We start from the raw sequence: 19,166 nt of genomic DNA, 5'->3' as shown, positions 1-19,166 counted from the left end.
AACACCCCAGCAGCCCCCGCAGTGCGGGGGGCCACTCTTCAGTAAATGAAGAGGGCCCCCTCCGCTCTTTGGTAGAGAGCTGTCAGAGAGAGGCTTGCGCTAAAGCAAGCCTCTCTCCCTCTAAAGCAGGTGCTGTCTGAAGCCTGCTCTGAGCCCCTCGCGCTGACTGAAGGGAAACAAAGTATCAGCTTACATTGTTTCTCTTCAGTCAGAGCCACGAGCCAGGCCTGGAACAAGGGTGGGGGTGGGGGCCCCAGAGAGAGCATTCGCCGCAGGGTACTGTTCCTCTGAGGCAGCACACAGCTGACTTGAAAGTTTGCAGGTCCAGAAACAGGATCTGCTGGGAGCAGAGACATTTTAAGGCATGGGCAAAGTGGACTCTGGGCCAGGGACACAGCCTTTCTGGGGGGGGGGGGGGGGGCTGCTAGAGCAAGCTCTGTTTTGCAGAGAATCTTGACCTGATGACCTTGACTAATTCTTAAACTGATTGTTTTAAATATTGTTTTTATAAAATTTATTTTTGATGTGGGTGATGAGTGGGAGTCTATTACAGGCATTTTGCAGATAAATGTTGTGTTTATGTTTCATGCAACACTCATAAAAAAGTGTCTTTTATATCATAACAGGATGTGCAATAAACAGAAGGGTGCCAGATAATATTTGCAGTAATTTTACTAAGCTGCTGCTATATTACAATGTTGAGAATTTGGGCGTGCGCCTGTGCCAAAGAGGGCAAGAAAGAGCTGAAACTAGAAAATAAATTCAAAACTTTACTGCACAGTGGCCCCCCAAATATGTTTGGCCCAGGACCCCAAAATGCTTAAGATGTCCTTGGCTGGGAGGCATTGGAAGCAGGGTTGTAAGCGGTACATGGGGCCCCCAGGCTTCTCTACACTTTAAGGGGCCTGGGCCCCCTCTGCCCCACACTGAAGAGAGTGCTGAAGCACAGGCCTGAGCAAGGCACACCAGTTCTATGAAGCTGCAGCCTTTCTTTGGGCAGGTAACAGTTCTGAAGATCTTCCACACAAAAAAGAAACAGTTGCAATTTATCGTTTTTGGTTCTTGCTTGTGTACAGAGGCCTGGAAGGAAAGGCACCCCAAGAATTATCTGTGAATCAGAATGCTGGAGTGCCAAAAGAAATAGTCCACACAGCATCAACAAGGAGAAAGTCAAAAGGAAGTTCAAAGGAGGAAAGAAATGCTGTGAGGGAGAGACAGATGATAGAACTCTGTGTGTGAATGTGTGTGCACTCAAAGGTGCTTCTCGCGCCCTCTCCCCCATGGTGCAGGAGGCCCCCGGCACCTCTCAGCCATGCACCGTGCTTGTCCTGATATTCAGCAGACAGCAACTTGCTCTGTTCTTTGAGCAGAAAAAGTGCAATAGCTTGACACTGCTCTGAAGAAACGTAAGTAACACTTTATTGTTACATTTTAGAAAGCCACTGATTCTACAGGAAGCCAGGCAGGGTTTGTTAATTGCAGGAGAGGGTGAAGGGCTCTTGCAGAAGGCCTGGATGGATGACAAAAGCAGGATTCAGTGTTTGACTGTGGACCCTCCCACATCCAGCCTGCACCCTCAGTAAGAGTCCATTATCGGAGTCAGACTACAGAGGTGGCAAGCAGCGAGGAGCAACAGGGTCTCGTGCGTCCTGCAGCGGCCTTCTCCCCAACCATACTGGCATCCTTCAGCTGCTGAAGGGCTGGGATTTTTGGGGATTAAAGAAGTAGTGAGGCTAGCTAGCGCTGGACCAACTGGGGTCACTCAAACAGGTGAGTCCACCAACAGCCCTTTTCTTTCTACCTTAATGTAATAAAGAGAGGCATGGAGTAACTGACAGGCCCTGGGGGTAATGGGCCGATACCATAGCATTCATTATGCCTCATCATTGGTCACACCAGACTAAAAAAAAAAACAGGATCCCCCAATGGGGCCCCTGCAAGTACTGAACAAAGGCAACTGTTTAACATTGCCTGACAGCAGATGGAATCTGGGTATGAGTGACCCCTTGCATTCCTTGTTCTGGCTTTTCAGAGGTAGGTTCTGCTGCCTCCCCAAAAAAGTGAGATCTGACCAAATAAATGCACTTGCTTTAGGATTTACAACCTCAAGCCAAGCCAGGTTCAGATCCGGTGACTCTGACAGTGGCGCTGTCTGCTCAGACTATCAGTGCCTAGGTACTGTAGCAGGGTGGCCCTTGGCTCAGAGCCCAGGCCTGCAGCTCTATCCCGATGATCCTCTGAATAGTGGACATTGCTCCGTTTACATGTATGTTTTTCCTCCATAAATATTGACAGCTGGGTGAGAAAGATAAGACAGCTTTTCTGTTTTTTAAACTGAACTAAAATGAGTGCACTGCACTTCTTTAAAATGTGTGTTTTTCATGTTGGAAAGCACTGAAAACATGTGTAAAAGCTCTGGGGGCTTTGCTACTCGAAATAAAGCAAACAGTCACACTGCATTCAATGTACTTCTTCCTTGTGTCTTCCCATCACCTTTCAAATCTCTATCCCCAACACAACATACCTCTTTTTCCCTGTTGGTTGCCTCACTTTTTATTCTGTGGGTTACTTGATGTCCGTTTTCTTCTAACGTAATGTAGTTTTCATCCTGCTTTCTTTCCTCCCCTCTCTCTAGCTGCTACTATGATGTACTGTTCTTCTCAGATTCTTCCATATATTCCCCTTCATGCAATGTGAGTAACCCTCATGTCAGGTAATCTTACTCTCTAGACAGCATCTGCTCAGAGGTGGTCACTCTTGACTCTCCATACCCTCATTCTCTTTCTAGCTCTTTTGTTTCTTTCTCTGTTTTTCCCTTTTTTGTTTTCTTCTCTTTTCCATAAATGTCCCTCCTTTTAACCCGTACCTTTCTGACCTACTTCTCCACTCATTCCTTTATCTCTTTTCCAACTGACCTGACTTTCTAAGTAGTCTTTCTCTCTCTGTATCCCTAACTCTTTAACTTACTCTCTTTCACTTGCTCTCTCTCCTACACATTATTTACGAGTGCTCCTTCATTACTCACTAACTGTCTATACCCACTTTTTGTAATGACTGTCCTTCTCGATCTCCTTTTCGTTCTCTTTCCTTGACTGTATCATCTTGCATCCTCTTTCAGTCTCTCTTTCCTCTTATACATCCATTATGGCCTGCTGTCTCCCGCTATTTGACCGCTCTTATTTTCTTGCAGATTTTTTCCTCCTGTATTGTTTCTCGTCAATGACTGTCACTCTCTCCTGGCAGTCTCCACCTCCTCTTTATGAAAGTGTTTGGTCTAACTATGATCCTAACTCATGCTCTGCAATACATCTTTCATTATGTTACCTTGATTGTTAATATTTCGTTCCCCCTCCACTCTATTTCCTATGTATTAGTTCCTTGGCTCATATGATTGGTGTTTGGAGCGTAAAATGAGTGTGCCAGTTAGGCTGCCTCAGTAGAAGTTCTTGAGTGGGGCTCAGTGAATGGGCATGCACTGCATTGGAATGGTGAGCACCAGGACGGCTGGGCCCTGTGTCATCATAACAGCAAAAGGTCAGCAGTCCCAGTTACTTATATGGAGGAGTTTAGCGCACATCTGCACCGAGTAAGGCCGGTTAAACATTACAAGCACATTTTAAAGGCCAGGAGAGAACTCAGGTGCAGCCTAATAACCTCCAGTTTCCTCCTTGAAATATAAATTAAACATGCTAATATGTACATCTTTGTTTGTCGGAGGTCACACAAAGTCAGCCGGCGTCTTATGTTGTCGCAGTAATTGGCATGCGCACTTCTTCCAGAAAGACTTCATGCCTTTCAGGATATTAAACGAGACTTGCTGCAAAGGGTGGCAGTTTGAAGAAAGTCGTCTTAGTATGTTTTACTTTTTGAGTAACATTATTGTGTCAGAGGCTATAACATTAAGGTGAATACAGATTCAGATTAAACCACTATTCAATGAGTGCAACTTGCACTGTATGAGTTGGATGTATTTGCTATTTCAGCCATTGATGTGTGCCTTTAGTGGTGAGAGCCTGTCTGCAACATCTTTTCCCGGATGTGGCGCTGGCTGGATATCGAACTGTATTTTCTTTAGCTAAGGTGGAGGATGAACCTGGGGTAGAGGCCCCTGCTTCTGCACTTCTACTGCTCTTCTGTACAGTATGAGACCATGAGCCTTAATCCGAGTACCAGCCACACTATAACCAAGTGCCACCTCAGTGTTGACTGTTCAGTGTTAAGGAGCCAACTCCTTTGAGTCAGTCTACCTGTCCATGACAAGTCTCTGCGACACTGCTCTCCTGCCTGTCCACACCACACGCCCTCTGCACCTTTGCTAATTGTTATCTGCCTTCATCAGACTGCCCTGTAGTGCACACACTTCAAATAAAAAATAAAAAAAGCAATTTAAACCACTCTTTACAATGCAGGAGACCATCTCCTTTCAACTCGAGAAAACTCAATGTCGTCATATCAGTACAGGAACAATTCTTTTTTTAACAAAACTGTGTAAATTGTTTTGATGAAATATTTTTTATTTTTAAATGTAGGTACATCTTTCAAGATAGATCCCTGCTCCACTCTTTGACTCTGAAATGAACAAATAGACGTAGATTACACAAAAAGAGTGTATCTGCAGGCAGAAAAGCTCCACCAGCACTTTCCACTAACTTTTGTGTATGATGCCACCTCCATTAATTACTTTTTAATCGACTTGGGCTGCACTCCCCTGGTGCAGACTGGTTTTTCAAATGCCCATGCATCTTCTTTTTAGCCTGGGTTTTCTGTGCGTCTGTCCATGGTAGTCATTTGGCACTGTAGCCGATTTGCTTTTTGAACTGTCAGCTCTAAAATCTACACTTGTTAAAATTCAGCAGCCACTTGAAATACAAAGCTTCTCTTGCTACTTTTTCTTTCTGTGCCTTCTCGGAAAGAAATGCAAACGTTGAGTCTCTCAGGGGTGTCTAGGAGAAGCGGATGCATGCAAGATATTCAGCTATCCATGCGCTATGTAAACAAATGCAATTTAAAGTCATTTTATGTGGATGTCTTCTATTTGGATATCCTAAATATTTGGCAATGGTCGGCCCTCCTGGACCTACCTTGGATGCCCCTGTATTTTCTACAGCTCAATGTCTACCTTCCGTCATAACGCAGTCTTGAAGTGGTGCTTGTCATTGCTAAGGTACAAAGGATTAAAAAATACACAATGTAGCTATTTTGAGAACAACTGCCTAAGGATGCTATGGTTTGCTACCAAGTTAGTAATATGTCAGTTCAAATATGCCAGCCACCATTGACTTTAATATTTATTAGAAAGGGATACTTTCTCCAGCATGTGTGTGTTCTTGGCACCACATTGACAGTGCAGCCCATGCCATTGACAGGAAGTGTGGGTGGCCATCTTTATGATATAGATTCACAGTGGCTGAAAGTATTGATAATGTGGTCATAATAGTAAGTTGCATATCAGTAAGATGAATTTTATTGACATCATATTTGATTAAAAAAATGACCATTTTTCAGAAAACATGTTTTTTTCAAAATCCTGACTGTAATGCCCTGAGTTGCATGGGTGAGGCTGACTTGTGTGTTAGTTAGGTTGGCAGGGCTTTAGGAGGCCTGATTTCTTGGATGACCTCATAAGGGGCAGTACTCAATATTTAAGTGCATGCCTCAGATTAGCCCTGTTTGAGGTTGCACCATTGTTGTTTTAACACAAGTGTACTAGATTGTTTGATGAAAGTGCAACTCTAAAGATGATTTTGAAAACGTTAAAAATCTGTGATCCTGCTGTTTTAAATGAAAGGTTATATTAAACATAAAACTACGTGAGCAAATTGTAAGAATAGGACCACCTTATAAGAACTGCTATGTCATGTATGTTGGCTTATGGTATAATGAAATTGCATGATATGTTATGTTGTTAAATAGTATGGTGTGCTACATTTTTCTATGTGTTACGTTGTTATGCTTTTATATTGTGTTATGTTACAGGGCTGTGATACAGCATACCATTGCTGATTTAAAGAGTGTTGCAGGCAGATAGAGGTCTACTTAAGTGCACTAAGACACACAAGCGAAGGGGGCGGGCACAAGAAGGTTTATTCAGCCAGCATCCTTGCATGGGTGAAGGGCACCATCCAGCGGTTTTCCAGCTGCATCGCCTCAGTATTTGTGGGCAGTACCTATCCTCTGAGGCATATTTCCACCTGAGCAGGAAGTGAATTCAGAATCTCTTTGCATTCTTCCTCTTTGGGGGTTCTGTATTTCTCTCCTCAGGGAGGGGTGGTGGGAAAGCATTGATTCTATTGGGATGCTTACAATGTCTGTCAGCCCCCAGTTACGCAGGCTGCTTTCCAAATGAGGCTTGGTGGTAGCTAGGCTAAGCCTGGCCTGTTTACTCTCTTCTGATATCCTGCTTCCAGTCGGCTGATGGGCCTTGACCAGCCCCAGTACAGCAGCTAGATCGGACCCTTGTGCAGATGATTGCTCTGGCTCACCTCTTCTTGGTAGGATCCTCAACATGAAAATGAGACAGAATTCCATGTGGTGTCTGTCTGCCAACCACGGTGTGCCCTCAGGTGCCAAACATTACAGACAAAGCAGTGACCTTGATGGAAAACATGCAAAAGAAAGTCATACATATTTAGTGGTGCTTCTATGGTTTATTTTCTATGTTCTCTGTAAGAATGTGGGTATGACTGGGTATCCCAATGCACTGTAAGGTCATCATTTGCTGTTTTAAAAGTTAATGCATCTGAATATACAATGAAAAATATGTTGTATAATGCACCACTTTTGCCATTTAAAAAAAAAAAATTATTGGGGGAGAACCACCCCCTACCCCCCAAGCCCACTTGCAAAAGTCAGGCTGGCTCGCTACGTACCATAGAGAGACTAGTCTGACAAAATATGCCAATGCTGCTTTGGGTTCCCTTTCAGGCCCTGGCCTGAGAGCTACTGACTGGGTCCAGAGCATGGGGGCCCTCTCCATGTACTTTTCAGGGGGCCCCCTCAAGTTTCGTTACACCACTACTTCCCTGAACACTACTTACCTCATAATGTTACCTTTCCCTGAACCCTGCAAACTTTGTATTACCCCTTAATGCTACCCAATGCTTAACACTAAAAAACACCTAACTACCTTTTAATGCGGTAGTCATTCCTGAATCTAAAAACTACCTCTTAATGCTACCCTTCCTTGAGGCCTAAAAAGCTCTAACCAACCCGTAGTGCTACCCCTTCCTGAGCCCAAAATAACTCCTCACTCCCTTTATCTCTACCCTTCTCTGAACTATAAAAAAACGACAACTCCTTAACGTTACCCTTCCCTGAACCCTAAAATCCCCCTACTACTCCTTACAGCCACCCTTCCCTAAACCTTAAAAAACATACTATCCCTAACACTACCCTGTCCTGAAACCGAAACGTGTACTACTCTAAATGCCGCCCAGCACTGAATCCTAAAAACATGCTTCTTAATTCTGCTGATCTATGATCACTGAAAAACCCTTGGTACCCCTTAACTTTACTCTTCTTCGAACCCTACATGATACTATTCTTTAATGCTGCCCATCCCTGAACCAAAAGGCCCATACAACCCCATAACACTACCATTTTCTATACCCTAAAGAAACCCTACCACCCTTTAATTCTACGCTTCTCTGACCCCTACAAACTCCTTATTACCCCTGAACACTAGCCTTCTTTGAACCTTAAAACTTTTTAACTGACCCTTAACGTTACCCTCCCCAAATCCAAAAAGTAATTTAGTACCACCAAATGCTACTCACACCGGAACCCTAAAAACTACTTACTATCCCTTAACTTTCCCCTTCCCTGAATTATAAACACCTTTCTTGAGCTCCACAAACCCCTTACTATTCTTTTGTGCTGCCCATCTCTGAACCCAGAAAACTCTAAGTACACCTTCCTTAAAAACTAAAAACCCTTTACTATCCTTTAACACTATCCTTCACTGAAGCCTTAAAAGCTCGTATTACCCTCTTAGGTTATCCTTTCCTGAACCTTACAAACTCCTTACTACCCCTTAATGCGCACTCAGCAAATTTGCCTGCTGAAAGCAGGGGGTGACTTATGGTGAAATTACTCCAGAGAACTGGAAATCAAATATCAGATTCCCCTCATAATTATTCCTTTTTAGGCAACCCTCAGAGACCCACTTGTGATCCCTGTTATTTCTATCGCAACCTCTGTCTCTATGCTTATCAGTGCCCCTGGTATCTAGAATTCTGTGGAGGAATTACTGGGTGAGAGCAGTGGTGTTGTTATAAGACCCATCATTGCAATAAGTAACATGGAACATCTTAGGTCTTCAAATAGTTAGAAGAATATTTATGGGGCATAAGTGGAAGATGTTTTAGGGCTACATTCTGGCTGTTTACGTATGGTGGAGCTGTGATGCATTGCCATTTGGGAGAAATGAGAACCATCCAATAATGTAGTCATTTAAAAAATGTTTGATGGGGCGTGGCCAAGATGGCGGTGGAGTAGGACGCTCTCTCGAGTCCCTCCGGCGCCGTGCCCAAACTTAGCCTTGTTACAGCGACCTAGCCACCTGCCTTTCACCTGCTCCGGACCTGCTGTGAGCCTGGAGCCTGGGGGTCCGGTCCGGAGTCTCGGAGCTTGCCGCGGAGTCCCGGGAGAAGCTTCGGCAGCAGCGGTGCGCTGCGGCCTGGAGGCGGCCCTGTAATCCCCGGCCTGAAGTGCGGTGGGGGCCGGACTTCCGGCCTGCGGCGGGACAGAGAAGGCTGAGCTGGAAGAAAGGTTCGGAGCCGGAGAGAGGTGAGGCGCCTTCGCATCGCGCTGGAGGCGGGGACCGGCGTGGAAAGCTGCGGACCGGGCAACGGTCCTGGAGAGCGCGGAGGGCCAGCGGCTGCCCCTCCCCCCCGAGCCGGTCATGGCGCCTTGACGGAGCGGCCACGACCGCGGGCTCCCCCGCCCACGCCTGCCATTGGTGAGCTCCCGGTCTCGGGCTGCGGCTGCCGGTGGAGCTGAGGCGCCTTGGTGTGGGCCCACAGCAACTGGTGATTCCGGCTGCTGCGCCCGGCGGACATTGGAACGGGCGGCAGCGCTCTTGGGGAAAGGGGGAAAGGAGAAGGCCTACGGCGGGGGAGCCCTGGCCCCTGGAGCTCGATTCGGCTGCCCTGCACCCTTGAGAGAGCAGCCGGATGTGTGAGCGATTTGCCGCTATAGCCCAGCGGCGATGGTTGTTGGAGCCCAGCAGACTGTGGGGGCCCAGAAGCATGGTCCTATCCCCTGGATCTCCTTGAGACACTCAGTGACGTTCTGGTAGGTGGAGGAATCCTGCTGCCGCGCTGCCCCGGGAGAGGGGGTAGGCCCGGTGTGGGACTGGCTGGCCTGCCTGCCTGGGAGCTGATATCGGAGTGACTGCCACGTGGTGGGCGCAGCCGGAGTATTTGGTGCCTACAGCCCACGGTGGCCGCGCAAGGAGGTTGCACACGAGCCCGGCTGGACTGTGGCATTGGCGATTAGCGGGTCGGCGATCCCTACCCTAGCACTGCTCCCGGCCTTGGTCTCACTGGGTTGCAGAGAGGGGTACCAAAGACGCCTGCCGTGGACTCTGGGGCCTATTGGTGAGGGCCATTACAAGTGCTGGCTTGGTGCCACTTGGAAGGCGCCATCGCGCTGATTGACGGAGAGTGGAGACGGACAGGGGAAGTGCGAGATACCTCTCAACAGCATAAGGCGCTCAGCGACGCGTAAGAGGTACCGAAATGTCGAATGCGTCCCGCAACAAAGGGAAAGCGGGGAAGGATGGTGCGGCGAAGGCTACCCTGCATCCGGCGTCCCCCGGGTCCAGCGCGTCGCCCAAGAAGTCGGACGATGAGGCTCCTGCGACCAAGGCCTTCATGACGGAGCTCTTCTCCTCCATCAGGGAAGAAATTTCGGAGCTGCGCGCCCAATTGGCGTCGGACCTCCGAGAGGTGCGGAGGGATGTGGATGGCATCGGGGAGCGGGTGGCGACCCTGGAGGACCATGGCCTGAACGTGGCTAATGACGTGCACCAGCTACAGCAGGATATTATCCGCCTCACTGAACAAAACTTGGACCTCCAGTCCCACACGGAGGATCTTGAAAACCGCTCTCGCAGAAACAACATACGCATTAGAGCGGTACCATGGGACGGTGAAGCGGGGGACCTCCGGGGCTATGTCCAGGCCCTTCTGTTGCAGGTGCTGGGCGATGACGATGTCCAGGAAATCAGGATGGACAGGGTGCATAGGGTTGGACTGCCAAGGAGAGGGGGGCCACCACCGGACATCTTGGTGTGTGTTCATGACTTTCAATTGAAAGAACGCATCCTGCGGAAGGCCCGCACCATCACCTCGCTGCAATTTAGGAAGCATAGGCCACAGTTGTACCAGGACCTGGCTGCGACGACCCTCCAGAAGAGGCGGGAATTCCGCCCGGTGACTGCTTTTCTTCAGGAGCGCGGCATCTCCTACTCCTGGGGCCACCCATTCCGCATTATTTTTCGTTGGGAGAACAGATTGGCACAGATCCGCTCCCTCCAGGTGGCAAAAGATCTCTTGGCTTGGAGGATGTGTCCCCGACGCAGGAGGGGGGTGGCTCTTCCCCCAGGAGGCGCAGGTGCTCCTCGTCCTGGCAAAGGGTGGGCCCAGAGTTAGAGTCCAGACGGCCTGACCGTTCTACTAGCCTCCAGGAGAGAGGGGCCTCGGTGGCCTCGGTGGCTTCGGCAACATTGGCATCCTCCCAGCAAAGCTGCTTAATCACTGACCAACAGCAGGCAGGCACCGGAGGGACGGAGGGCTATCGGTTCCGTGGGTTTGAATGTACTTTTGGAGAAGACACCCCGGTCCGTGGTCCATGGGGGTACCCGCTGTGGTCCCCTGGCCCCATCCCAGGAGGACTCCTTCGTTCTATCCTCTACTGGGAGTGTTAAGTACATTTGGATGATGCATCCTGAGTTCTTTCCTATTGTTCTTTTGTTTGAGGGGGGGGTTGGGGGTTGGGGGGTTCTGGGGGGGTTGCAGGGGGGGGGCGATGGTGGCGACATGAGTGTTCCGTGGCTATGTGGTGGGGCGGGGGGGAGTGGTTGTGGAATGCGTGGAGAGGGCAAGGGGGTTGGCAAGATTAATGGTGGCTAAATGTCAGGATGCTGGTACCCGGGGGGGAGGGACGGGGCACCATTCAGGGCTTCCTATGTCGGACGTGATCTCGATTGTGGGGAGGGGGGTCCATGCGATGGCTATAGAGGGTTCTGGTTTATGGTTCCACTATGCCTGTTAGTATAGGGACTTGGAATGTTAAAGGCCTGAACTCACCGCAGAAGCGGCAGAAAGTATGGAAGTATGTGACTGATCACCAGTTGGATGTTGTGGGGCTCCAGGAGACCCATTTGGCACGCAAAGAGGAACTGCGCCTTCGGCGTAGGGCGTATCCCCTTATATACAGATCCTCTGCATCCACGAAACACAGGGGGGTGGCACTCCTCTTCCGCGCTGCGCTGCACTTCCAACCTATTGACGTGCGCTGCGACAAGGATGGTAGCTGGTTAATGGTAAAGGGGCTTGTTCAGGGGCGGCTGAGTACCTTTATGGTGGTGGATCTCCCCAATGCTGGCCAAAATCAGTTTTTACAATGTTTGCTGCAGAGAGTGGGTGACTTTGCTGAAGGGCACTTGTTCCTCATGGGGGACTTTAACTTGGTATGGGATAAGACTGTGGATAGTTCTGGGGTCCATAGGGCTGATACAGGGGTGTTCTCTGCCTCCTCACAACAGCTGGTGGGGGAGCTGGGGTTGGTTGACGGCTGGCGCTTTTTCCATCCCACCACACGAGACTACACCTTTTTCTCTCATGTGCACCACTCCTACTCCCGATTGGATCACATTTTCCTTGGCCAGGCTCTTAGAGGAGATGTTCTTGACGCCGCCATTCTCCCAATCTCGGTTTCTGACCACAGTTTGCTGGTGCTTAGCCTCCGTTGGTCGCTGCCCGGCGACGGGCAACGGAAGTGGTACTTCCCGGCCTCGATGGTGAGGGATGACACTTCTAATAAGGCGTTGCGGACGGCCATCAGGGAATTTTTTTAACTTAATCCCGTTTCCGATACCTCGGTGTCCAATACTTGGGACGCCTTTAAAGCTTCCATCAGGGGCACATGCCTGGGCCTCAATGCGAACCTCAATAGGTTACGGCGTAAGGACCGCGAGGATCTAGAGACTGAACTTGCGAACCTCGAACAGGCTCATAAGCTTAATCCTTCGAGGGTGACCCTCCGACCCTTGACCGCGGTCCGAGGGAAATTGAGGGCCCACTACAACAACAGGGCCGAACTGACGCTGTTGAGGCTGGGACGGCAATCCTACTCCTGTGGGAATAAGGTGGGAAGGCACCTGGCACGTCAACTGAGGGACAGGCGGGAACGTGAATATATCGGGGGGTTTCGGGATGCAGCGGGTGGGGTGCAACATCGGGACGAGGCAAAGGCGGCCATTTTTGGCTGTTTTTATGCGGACCGCTACGCGGGAGACAGGTTGAACGCGGAAGCCCAGAGGGAGTATTTGCGACGCTTGCCCCTCCCCCAGATATCAAATGAGTGGAATGAGCTGCTGGGGGCCCCGATTACCAGGGAAGAGGTGCTGGAGGCTATCAAAACCCTAAAACTACACAAGGCACCGGGGCCGGACGGCTATACTGCCGTTTTTTACAAGACATACGCCACCGACCTGTGTGACTTTTTGGTGTCCCTCTTCAAAGGCATGGCCGAGTCCGGTTCCTCGACCGGTTCCCTGGCGGAGGCGGTAATAACGGTTTTGCCGAAGCCGGGGAAGGACCCCACCCGGTGTGCCTCATTTCGCCCCATAGCACTCCTCAACATCGACACCAAACTGTACTCGGCGATCTTGGCGCATAGGCTACAAGACCTGATGCCGGCGATCATTCATCCTGACCAGTCTGGATTCATCAAGGGCCACCAGACTCACGACAATACGCGCAGGGTGGTGCACTTGATTGAAAAAGCGAACAGGTTCCGCATACCAGCGGTACTGGTGGGGCTGGATGCCGAAAAGGCTTTCGACCGTGTGGATTGGGGCTTCCTATTTAATACGATGGCAGCCTTTGGTTTTTCGGAGAAGTTTATTACCATGGTGAGGGCTAACTTCTGCAGCCCCAGGTCTCGAGTAGTGGTGAATGGCCACATGTCGGCGTTTTTTCCGCACTCTAGAGGCACGAGGCAGAGGTGCCCTCTTTCTCCCCTCCTGTTCGTGCTAAGCATTGAACCCTTAGCGATGGCGGTCCGGGAGCGGGAGGGGATTCGGGGCATTCCGTTCACGGGAGAGCAACATAAAGTCACGCTCTTCGCGGACGACATTCTTTTCTCCGTGGCGTACCCGGAACACTCACTGCCTTGTATCAAGGAGACTCTTCTGCTTTATGAGGAGGTGGCCGCTTCAAGGTTAACTATGGCAAATCGTACATCTTGAACCTTACCCTCTCGCAGGTCGAAATGGAACGCGTACGTCCTCTGACGCCTCTAGCCTGGGCCGATGGCTCGATTGTATATCTGGGGGTCCACTTGACTCAGACTGTGGGCAAACTATTCTCGGCCAACTTCCCGCCTGTGTTAGCGAAGACCCGAGCTGAACTGGAAAGATGGAAACCTAAATTTTTGTCGTGGCTGGGTAGAATACATGCTGTGAAGGTGGTTCTCCTTCCTAAATATCTGTAGTTATTTCAGGCTCTGCCCATACCTCTGGACAGCGACTATTTCCGGCGTCTCCAGACGCAGATTTTGCGGTTTGTTTGGCAGGGGGGCCGTGCACGTTTATCTTTCTCGGTATTACGTCGGCCTAAATCTGAGGGTGGAGTAGGACTCCCTGACTTACAGCTTTATTATAAAGCGGCGCAATTGAGGGTGTTGGTGGAGTGGTCGCAGCAAATGTCGGAAAAACATTGGCTGCATATGGACCGGAGTGTCGCAGGCAGATCGGTTTGGGATTTGGCCTGGAAGCCTAAGAGGGACCGCCCCCTAAACGCCTATATTAGTACGCCTACGGGAACCATGCTAAAGGTGTGGGACACCTTGGCCTCGGACGAACGCTGGACTACGTTCCCATCACCGTTCACACCTTTGCACTTTAATCCGGCTTTCCCGTCGGCATATCTAGAGGGGCCCTTTGACCCTTGGAGGGAGGGAGGATGCAGGGCCTTGACCCACCTGTTTCATGGACGGGATCCCCTCACTTTTGCTAACTGTGTGAGGGATTATGGGGTCCCCCAGTCCGACCGATATCGTCATATACAGATGCTCCATTGGGCCACGTCTCCTGGGGTCCTGGAGGCGGCAACGAGACCTCCGTCACCATTCGAGGCCTTCATATTGCGGACATCCGCCATGAAAGGCGTCATCTCCTTCCTGTATCAGCTCTTGCTTAAATCGGCAGTATCGCCCAGGCCTCGATACATGGAGCAATGGGAAGGAATGTTAGGGAAAGATATCTCCGACAATGAATGGTCGGCGTTATGGCAGGACCTGACGACATTTAACCACTCGCTCCATCTAAGGGAAGCTCACCTCAAGACCCTTATGCAATGGTATCTATGTCCTAACAGGCTCCACCGCTTCTACCCGGCCACCTCCGATAAATGTTGGAGGGGGTGTGGGTTACTCGGGGACTTCCAGCATATCTGGTGGGATTGCCCAGTGATCCGACCCTATTGGGAGGAAATTCTCTCACACATAAGGGACATTCTTCAATACCCCATTGAAGACTCTATGGCCTCTATCTTGCTAGGCTTGCGTGAACCCGGCCTTGAGCACCAGACTCGGGAAGACAAGAAGATCTTGTGGCTTTGTCTTGGAGCTGCCAAGATTACACTGGCCGCTGCCTGGAAACAGAAGGAGGCACCAGCAATTTCTCTGTGGCATGCACGACTCTGGAAGCTCCTGAGCTTGGAGAGATTGGCGGACATCTTCCTCGGCAATTTCAAGAACTTTCAGTTTCAGTGGGGCCCCCTGGTTGCGTTCCTCTCTAAGGGCTTGCCGTCAGCTGTGTGCCCTGCATCCTTAAGATCACTACACTTGTTTCAAGTCTAGTATTGTGAATAGAATGAGTGCTGGTGTGAATGGAGTCGCCACCTCGGGGGGGAGAGGGGAGGGAAGGGGGGGGAATTTTCTTTTTCTGGTTCATGGTTCCCTGAGGAGCATATAAATGGGGTCATAGCCTGTTCGACATGGATGTACGGGAGCGCGGGTTTGATAGCTCACCTGCCTGGACTTTATAGCGCCTTTACAGCGCACACGCCCGCTGATGGATTCACAGGATTGTCCCTCTTCGATTCTCTTGCTTATGAAGAAATGCTTTTGGTCCTGTTATGATCCCGTTGTCGCGAGATGTTGTTGCTTCATGACTCTAACTTGCGCCCCATGTGGGGTAATGTATGGCACCTCGGTAATCTTTCTGTGTTATCTTGTTTTTCTCAAAATAAAAATTTTACAAAAAAAAATAAAAAATGTTTGATATTTTGCTGCCATACCGCAATTTGGTAATACAAATACCACAACCAGTTAGCATGATATTATAGCAAAGTTGTGATAATATTTAAATATTGTTTTGGGCTCTCTTTCCACAGTTAATTGAAGTACATTTATCACCAGTGTTTTGCTTGTGCTCTCGTACTAACCGGCATAGAATGCAACCCTTTTCTCTTAATGAAAAATGACACTGAAAACTACTGTTCACACATTTCACCTGATTTATTTACAGCTTCATACATAGTCTTAATGACGGCCAAAGTAGTAGGTCGATTGATGATAAATACACTATATTTAGGTGCATAACTATTCTACATTTTTCATAATAATGGTATAGCTAGTTAAGATAAGCTTACATGTTTAGGTCTGGCTTGACAGCATAGCTGTCTAGATTTCACATATTTTGTATTTCATTAAAATATGCATAAAGAGACCCAGGGCTTGGCTCCACCCAGAGGAGTATTTTTCTCACCTCATTTGGTGATGGATCATTCCACCTCCCAAGTAGTGCTTACCAATGCTCTTTAGGAGAATTATTCAGACTCTTTATCATGCTGATGAATTGGTACAACTTGATTAAAATGCTTGATAAGAAATGCCTTCAGCAAATACATTGTTTTTTTGTTGGAAATATTTAGAAACAGTATTATGCTGATGAACTCCAACGACATTAAAGTACACTTTTTCATTGGAGTTATTCTATAATATTATTTTTGTGACTAAGCTGTGCAGAAATCCAAAGCGTGTAGAAGTTTAAAGCATGTAACTATTGCCCAATAGGTTTGTGAATATTTATTTTACAAAACTGCAGACTGTAACAAAGTGAAAACAACACACAAAAAGGATCCCACACCAAGTTATAAAAATATAACTTTTTTAAATAAATAAGACAAGACCAAAACAACACAATCTAATCAGTAGAACCGGACATATGACATTTTCAAGATTTTAGTGAAAATAGCACCAAAAATTGCAAATTGCCAACTGTGGACATCTTGTCACGCCAGACGGGGACAAAGTCACAAGCTCAGGCCAACCACTATGGATTGCGATCCGGGTACAAAGATCAAGTTAGGCCTGCTGAACAGAGTACTTGAAATCCTGGTTTGAGGAGCATTGCGAGGATCCGCAGTTCAGATTGAGATGGGGCTAGGCTGCAATGTGAGGGTCTGCATCGTCATAGATAATCCTGTCAATGGAGCTTGCGTTGTGAAATCTGGCGTTGAGGATGTGGCACGCAGAAGGGGCGATGTATTACTTCAAGGAACTACGAGTCTACAATGTGGAGTCCGGCATCATCATCGAGGCTGCCATCAACATGGGATGCCAGGACTTGCTCCATGGATGTGCCATGCAATGGCGGTTCTGATGAGGCTGAGGAGGCAATGTGGAGATTTGGGATGGGTCCAATCCACTCAGCACTGGTGATGTGTCGGTTCTGTTCGAGTTTGCACCATTCAGCAGAGGCAGACAAAGCCCCTTAAGCCTACCTCCAAGGGTCCATTACTGGGGTGGAACCACTCGGCAGGGTAGATTCACAGATTGCAGAGTCCGGGTGTAAGGTTGTTGGAAACATATTGTGTCCCTGAGTCTTCAGATCAGGAGGCTAGCCAAATAGCCCTTGGAGTCCCTCTGGGTTCAAGAGATGCAGGTCCAGTCCTTCTCACACAGGCAAGAGGGCAGCAGGTTAGCACATCAGGGCAGCAGTCCTTGAGAGCAGCAGTCCAGTAGAGTGGCAGTCCTTTCAGCAACACAGCAGTCCTTCCTCCTGGGTGAGTATCCCTAGATCCAGAAGTGTCCTGAAGAGTTGGTGCCTGAGGTCCAGTGTTTACACCCAGTTCCTCCTTTGAAGTTGGGAGAAGCTTCTAGAGGCATGCTGCAGACTAACTTCAGAGGGTATGGTGCCTTCTATATGGAGGTAGGACACAGCCATTCGAAGTGTAAGTGGGGCTGGGTCCAACTCATCCTTCCCATCCTGCCAGTGATGGCCCATCCAGTCAGATCTAAGATCCCCATTGTGTGTGGCTGTCTAGGAGGAATGCAAAAAGCCCGATTGTCAACTACACCTAATCATGTGACTCAGAGACAGTCTGCAAGCTTCAGGAATCAAATAGCTGAGGCAGGAAAATGCCAACTTTCTAAAAGTGGTATTTTAAAAATTGAAATTTAAAATCCACCTTCACCATAAGTTAGGATTTTTCATTACAATTCTAGAGACACCAAACATGATCTGGTCACCTGTAATAAGGAAACTCCAATGTTATCCTATGGATGAGGTGGGACTGGCAGTTATGAAAAACAAATGTAAGACTTCTTCACTACCAGTTCATGTAAAGGTTAAAAGTACATGTCCTGTTTTTAAAATACACTGCACCCAGTTATTGGGGCTGTCCAGGGCCTACCCTAGGGGTGACTTACATGAATTAAAAAATAAGTTTTGGTCCTGGCAACAGCATTATTTTGCCAGGTTGAAATGGCAGCTTTGAAACCGCATACATGCAAGCTGCACTGGCAGTCCTGAAACATGTTTAAGGTGTTACTTAAGTGGGTAAAACAATCAATTCTGCAGGTCCACTAGTAGCATTCAAGTTACAGGCCATGTGCACAGGTAGTGCTACTTTACTATGGACTTACAAGTAAATTAAAGATGCCAGTTGGCAATAAGCCCGTCTTGTCATGTTTTAGTGAAAGAGGACAAGCACTTTACCTCTGGTTAGCAGTGGTACAGTGTGCAGAGTCCTAAGTTCAGTAAAAATAAAGTAAGCAAAGCAGTAGATCTGAAGGCAAAAGGTTAGGGGGCAACCACACCAAGGATGCCATGTCTAACAATCAGTAATGAGATTTGAGGATTATTGAAATTGTCTCTTGTGCCAAACTTAGACCAATACTGTATTGGTTAAGAGTCTGGGTCACACCAGAGCTCATCGACATGGTGGCTGCTTTTGATTATCTACATGGTTTCCCATACAGTGCAGCCTTTGGGTGGTTGAGGTATGTTAAGATCATGCAACGGCACATTGGACTCTAATATTTTTGGGGCCACCTTAACATGATCACGTGTGACAGTACCTCAGACATAAAGCCAGGATGCAAAGCTGGTTTGGTCTCAGGGAAGAAACCTATCTAATGCATATTATGACAGCCAGACTAAAGCCCATGGACCCTGAGTTCTACTCCCAGCTTTTGCACTTGACATTTAATTATAAGCTGTGTGATTGTGTACAATTCAATGTGGTCCCAATACATAAAGATTTTTCTAGGGTCGGAGCAATTTCCTTTTGTTGCACTCCCGGAGTACTCATGGCTAAGTCCTGGAAATCAGGCTAAGGGCCTTATTACAACTGCTGCGGTCCATTGGACCACCAAAGTTGCAGTGTTAAACCTGCTGGAAGACTGGTACAAAAACAGTTGGGCTTAACTTAGAGACAATGTGCAAAGTAATTTTGCAACGCACACACCCACAGTAATAAAGTGAGAACACAACATAATAAAAATTCCACAAAAAGTTTGAAAAATAGAGCAAAATTGAGTTAATTATTTGGCATCAAAATCACAAATATCCATTCAGTGGAACCATGTATATGCAATTTCAAAGATTTAAGGTAAGTATTGCACCTGGAAGCACAAAGGGCCACTCA

General features: G+C 48.3%; 1 protein-coding gene across 2 annotated transcripts in view; it reads right to left on the bottom strand.

Moving 5' to 3' along the window:
- Positions 1-19,166, bottom strand: part of KLF12 (KLF transcription factor 12) — a 997,335-nt gene that overhangs the window by 457,178 nt on the left and 520,991 nt on the right. The window lies entirely within an intron of this gene.

This window comes from Lissotriton vulgaris, chromosome 8, assembly GCF_964263255.1.
Source record: "Lissotriton vulgaris chromosome 8, aLisVul1.2, whole genome shotgun sequence".
Lineage (NCBI taxonomy): Eukaryota > Metazoa > Chordata > Amphibia > Caudata > Salamandridae > Lissotriton > Lissotriton vulgaris.
Note: the sequence above shows the minus strand (reverse complement) of the source record. Positions and strands in the feature narration are given on the sequence as shown.